This window comes from Onychomys torridus, chromosome 7, assembly GCF_903995425.1.
Source record: "Onychomys torridus chromosome 7, mOncTor1.1, whole genome shotgun sequence".
NCBI classification, from domain to species: domain Eukaryota; kingdom Metazoa; phylum Chordata; class Mammalia; order Rodentia; family Cricetidae; genus Onychomys; species Onychomys torridus.
In genome coordinates this window covers 22,220,417-22,225,929 of record NC_050449.1, presented here as the reverse complement: position 1 = coordinate 22,225,929, position 5,513 = coordinate 22,220,417, and the positions used below count along the sequence as shown (strand labels likewise).

The 5,513-nt window shown below is 43.0% G+C and overlaps 1 pseudogene; it reads left to right on the top strand.

Moving 5' to 3' along the window:
• The first annotated feature begins 4,510 nt into the window (after positions 1 to 4,510).
• LOC118586982 lies at positions 4,511 to 5,274 on the top strand (annotated as a pseudogene).
• The last annotated feature ends 239 nt before the right edge of the window (positions 5,275 to 5,513 follow it).

Genomic DNA, 5,513 nt, shown 5'->3' with positions numbered 1-5,513 from the left:
TTACCTCTATGACACAGAAACTGGGAAGCAACACAAAACAAATGTAAAATATGTATGGCACAGTTTGTCATCTGGAGGAGCAAATAGCCCTGAAGCCTGACAAAATACCCCTTTCTGGGCACATCTTGGTGACTACAAAGGAAACAAGGCACAGAAGTCTAGAATCTTCTGTACAATGTGAGATCTATAGGTAATAGGATTGTACTCTACTTAAGATTTGCTGCACAAGACCAAAAGCCAGCAAGGACCTCTCAGGTGGATTTGCTTTACTCAAGTATAATTTACCTTGACTGTGTCTCATAACTTGTAGACTTCTTTAAATATACACAGTATAAAAAAAAATTGTTTTTTTCGAGACGGGGTTTCTCTGTGTAGCTTTGTGCCTTTCCTGGAACTCACTTGGTAGCCCAGGCTGGCCTCGAACTCACAGAGATCTGCCTGGCTCTGCCTCCCGAGTGCTGGGACTAAAGGCGTGCACCACCACTGCCCGGCTGTAAAATTTATTTTAAAAAATACTTTAATTACATAGGAAGGATTGGATGATGACTCAGCTCAGAGAGTGCTTGCTTGTCTTGTAAAGGGTGAGAACCTGAGTTCAGCTTCCAGAATACACACTATCAAGCCAGCCTACTTGGGGAGTTCCAGAGTAGCCAGATCAGTGAGGTATTGACATGCCACTAAGAATGTGGATCAACATGCTCTCCACTGTGAAAAGCCTTTACCTCTCACAGTATTGGCCAAGTTTTTCTGACATTAATTATTTCAACAAGTCACTTTACACTATCTACTACCAAAACATGCATTGTGTACACCCAACTTACCAAGCACCATAGCCCAGCCCAGGCACACAGTCGTGTACCAGCTCATTGCTCTCTCTAAGAAAGCTTGTCTCAGAGGAGGTGGGTAGTGTTAGATGAACAATACTTGTGCTTGTGTTCTGCCCCCCCCACAACCCCCACACACACAAAATAAATAACATACAAAAAAATTGCAAGAGCCTACATTAAACTCAAAAATGGAGTTCCTGTGGCTGGTGGTGACAATCAATGTGATGCTTACCTGAAAACGTAAACTGCTGTGCACATGCCCGTGATCCCAACACTGGGGAGGCAGAGCCAAGAGGATCCCCGGAGCTGACTGGGCAGCCAGTTTAGCCAAACAGTGAGTCTCAGGACCAGTTAAATATTCTGTCTTAAAAGTTAAGGGGGAAGAGTGATTGAGAATATGACAACCGAGGTCAGCCTCTAGCTGCCAGTCATACATACGAACACAAACATACACACACATGCACACACACGAAAAAATTCTCCCCTTGGTGAGTGAGAAGTAACTTCTAGTTGGGGATTTAGCTCAGTGGTAGAGTGCTTGCCCAGCAAGCGCAAGGCCCTGGGTTCGATCCTCAGCTTAAAAAAAAAAAAGAGAGAGAGAGAGAGAAGTGACTTGAAAAGAGGATAAATCGAGATTCTTTTTGTTGGTTTGATTTTTTTTTAATTTAAAGGAAGCTTTTAGTATTCTACTGATATAAGAGAAGATTTAAGATGATTTTCAATGAGATGACTCTCTGTGAGCCGATGGCTCCACATAATTATGGGGAAATGCAGAGAAAGAATTAATCAAGTTTAAAGGACCTTCTGACATTAATCTTCAGTTATTACATTTGCTACACAACTGCTCTCCTGGTTCTTCCATGAAAGCCAACGTGGAAAAGGATAGAATGATGCGCATCCCATCTGGGATCCCAGTCAGACCTCGCAGGCTCCACTTGGACAAATCCCAGGCTAGAAATAAATTCTACATCCTTAAATGTTTAAAATCATCCAAAGAAGGGAAACTAATTTGTCGTTTGATTAAATGTACATAAAATCAAATTTTAGGGTCCATGAATAAAGCGTGTTAGAATACAGTCATCTTGACCCACTTTCTCTTGCCTATAGTACTCTACCACTGAGCTAAATCCCCAACTAGAAGTTACTTCTCACTCACCAAGGGGAGAATTTTTTCGTGTGTGTGCATGTGTGTGACTACAGCCTGAGTAGTGCACACCCTGTGTAATCTACAAAGTTCAAGACATTTCTGCTCCTTTCTGAGGACAGTGTATTGCTCTGCCAAGGGTCATCTTTCTGTGTCAGCAGCTTATCTGTGGTGGGGGCTAGATCAAGGTTGGCAGAAAAGCCTGTATTCACATTCACTGTTTGTGCTGAAGACACCAAGGACTCTCAGCAGCTATTTTTAACCATAATTCTGCAAGTACTCCTCAGTGTTCACACTGCCTTCTCATCCGACCATGTTCAACCCTTCTCTCTTGTCTTTTTAACACAGAGGGACTCATCTCTGAGGGAAATCATAACCAACCATCAGCTCTATTACTGCACTTCCTCAATTATCCACGTCCAGAGGGACTCTCAGCAGGGCCCTCAGTGACCACCCCAAGCACCACCAACACCTTATAGGGATGGTATAGGACCTAAAACAGGCCTTCTGGGAATAACTCTAGAAGAAGGCCCTGGGACTTCAGAGATTCTGATGAAACCTAGGAGCTCCCCACACTCACCTGTAAGTCAGTTATGTATGCACAAAATTTGGGAGTTCAGAAGCATCCCACAGGCCCTCCTCAACCTGTAAGTGTCCACCCATCTGAGGCTTAAAAGCCATGCTCTACAGTACTGCTAATCTACAGTTTCCTGAGCCAGGGTCTCCTGCCCCGATCACATAATGGAAAAGCAGGGGTGCAGTACACAGTACAGAGTAAGAACCCTCCCCCCAGCAGTCACAACCACCTATCATTCCTCTATTTTTGACTTCTGACTTGCCTTTGTGGATGGCACGTGCACGCGCGTGCACACACACACACACACACACACACACACACACACACGGGGTTGCATCCAGGGAACTGCGATGATCAGGTACGGATAAAGTGTTAGTTATAAACTATGTTGTTAGATTATGAAGAGGATTATGAATTTTCAGCCAACAGGTAAAAAGCTGTGGGAGTTTGATGGGTGGCGCCAGTGTGGTGCATCTGCAAGGACTGAGGAAGAGCTCCCAAATTCACATATCTAGTCCTGTCTGAGACACACCAAGAGAACAGACAGGGGTGCAGTCACCTGCGCATAGGCATAGGTATATACACACTGTAACTTATTTTTATTTACTATAATTGTTTTATTTTCATTTTTGAAGGATGCATAAGCATTGTTCACGTTTTGAGGTGTCATGTGGCCATTTAAGACATGCACATGGTGCATAATATTCAAAACAGATTAACTGTTCTAGCTCCACACATTCATTTTTAACCAAGACTCTCAGATAACTCCAATCTGAGTAAACATGCAGACAAACTGTGATGGCCATTCTTGACTGTCAACCTGACTGTGTCTGAAATTAACTACAAGTCAAGCTACTGGGTACACCTGCGGGAGATTTTTTTTTTCCTTGATTGAATCATTTGAGGTGAGAAGACCCACCCTAAATCTAGATCTTTTGAGATGGAAAGATATCCCTTAAATGGGGGGCACATATTCTGGTGGCAGCCTGTATGAAGGACATGCCCTCCCTCTCATTGGCAAATTCATTCCTTCACTGGTAGCATTAGAGCTTAATTTGGGACTCCAACTTATACTGAAGACCAGCTGTGATATCCAGCTTCATGAACTGAACAAGTACTGGATTCTTGGACCTTCCGTCAGGAAGTAGTTATCAGTGGATTAGCTGGACCACAGCCTGTAAGCCACTCTAATAAATGTTCCTTTTTTTATATCTACATTTATTCTATCAGCCCCATTTTTCTAGAGAACTCTGACTAATATATATGAACAAGGTTGCTACAAACCAATATCCCTTTGAAATGTTTCAAAAATCCTCAAATGTTATCAAAATTCTACCAAACAGAATCCAATGAAACAAAAAAAAATACTTCTATACCATAACCCAGAGGGATATATCACCAGAATTCAAGGCTCATCTAATATTTGAAAATCAGCAGAATGCACTGTAGTATCAAGAATCGATGGTTTAAAAAAATATGTAGATAAAAAGTAGTGGGCAAGATTTAACCCCTTTAATGATGAAAAAACACACACCAAAAATATCCAGAAATTAGAACAGCACTTCAACTTGATTAAGCAATGTGAGAAAAATTCTAACAATATACCCCACCACAAAAAAGGGGGCTACTTTCCCTGAAGATCATTTAGAAGACCAGAGTCCTACCTCTCATCCATTAGGGCAACCTGGCACAAAGCAACCTGGTAAGGTATACCTGCCTGGCAGTCCTGTATACCATATGTGCACTGCTATCTCAATCCAGGCATCAGTAGTACCCTGAGTCAGGCATTAGTGCCCCTCCCTCTCAGTGAAAGATGTGGAGTCAAGGCAACAGGTGTTGCAGGTGGATCAAAGGAGAGCCTAGCTCTGCAGCCCTGGGAGTAGGCGTCACCCTGGTCAATTAGGGTAATGGGACAGGAATAGCATCGCTGCCCCAAAGGACTGATGGATGGGTTTTAGAATCATGGGTTGGCCAGGAGAGGTGGGTGTCGCCAGAGTATGAGTCAATATGTTTCTAATAAAGCACCAACCTTCAGCGCTGTGTGGAGAACTGGGCTGAAGTTCTGCATAGAAATGCCTGCCAATATTTTCTCATTTAGATCTGGACTCCAATCTGGGATCAGTCTTGTAGTTGGATCACCCATGAAGAGAAATTCTAAAGCAGTTAGGGAAAACATGTTTCAATTTGGGCGCAATTTGCCGCTGGAAATGGAGAACCACTATGAGACCAGGTTTCTGTCCTGTCCAGCCTGCTCTGCTTTCAGTCCTCACACATTGTTATGCTGGCTCTGGGCTGCACTGGAGAGACAGCTGTCTGATACAGGTTGCAGTTCAATGCATTTGTAAATACCATGCCTTCCAAGGGATTTAACCATGAGAAAGCTAAGGAAGCTCAGAGCAATTCTGAAAGAGTCAGTTTTCAACTTCTGGGATACAGGAACTCAAGAGTAATGAGCCACTAAAGTCATATACCAGATGAATAGATGGCACTGTGTCTGGGGTGGACTCTGTCGATGTTGAGAAGGACTTCACAGAATGCCTAAGATATCAGAAAACCAAGGAGTCCCCGTGCTTATAGTTTAAAGAAAAAAAGACAGAGGATATTGCTCCAAGAGAGATGGAGTAATGAGTTCATTGGCTGCTTGGTTTTTGCAGCAGCCCACCTGTGCACTTGTGGGAAGTGAACTAAAGGACAGACTAGAGAAACTACATGATATGATCGTTTAAGATGTTGAGCAGCAAAGGAAGACAGAACGAGCAGCAGAACCTTTTATGTCAGAATGGAGGTCTTTCTCTGGTCTAATTCTGACGGTAGTAGAAGAGGGTTCATAGACTGTGCTGTCTGTCATCCCTTCCATCTAATAAAATAAAGCTTTGTTTTGCTGAACAGTCAGATGTCTAACATTGCTGTCTTGTGGAAGATGAGTAAATGCAATGCTTCTTGACAAGGTCTTGTCTACCTAACC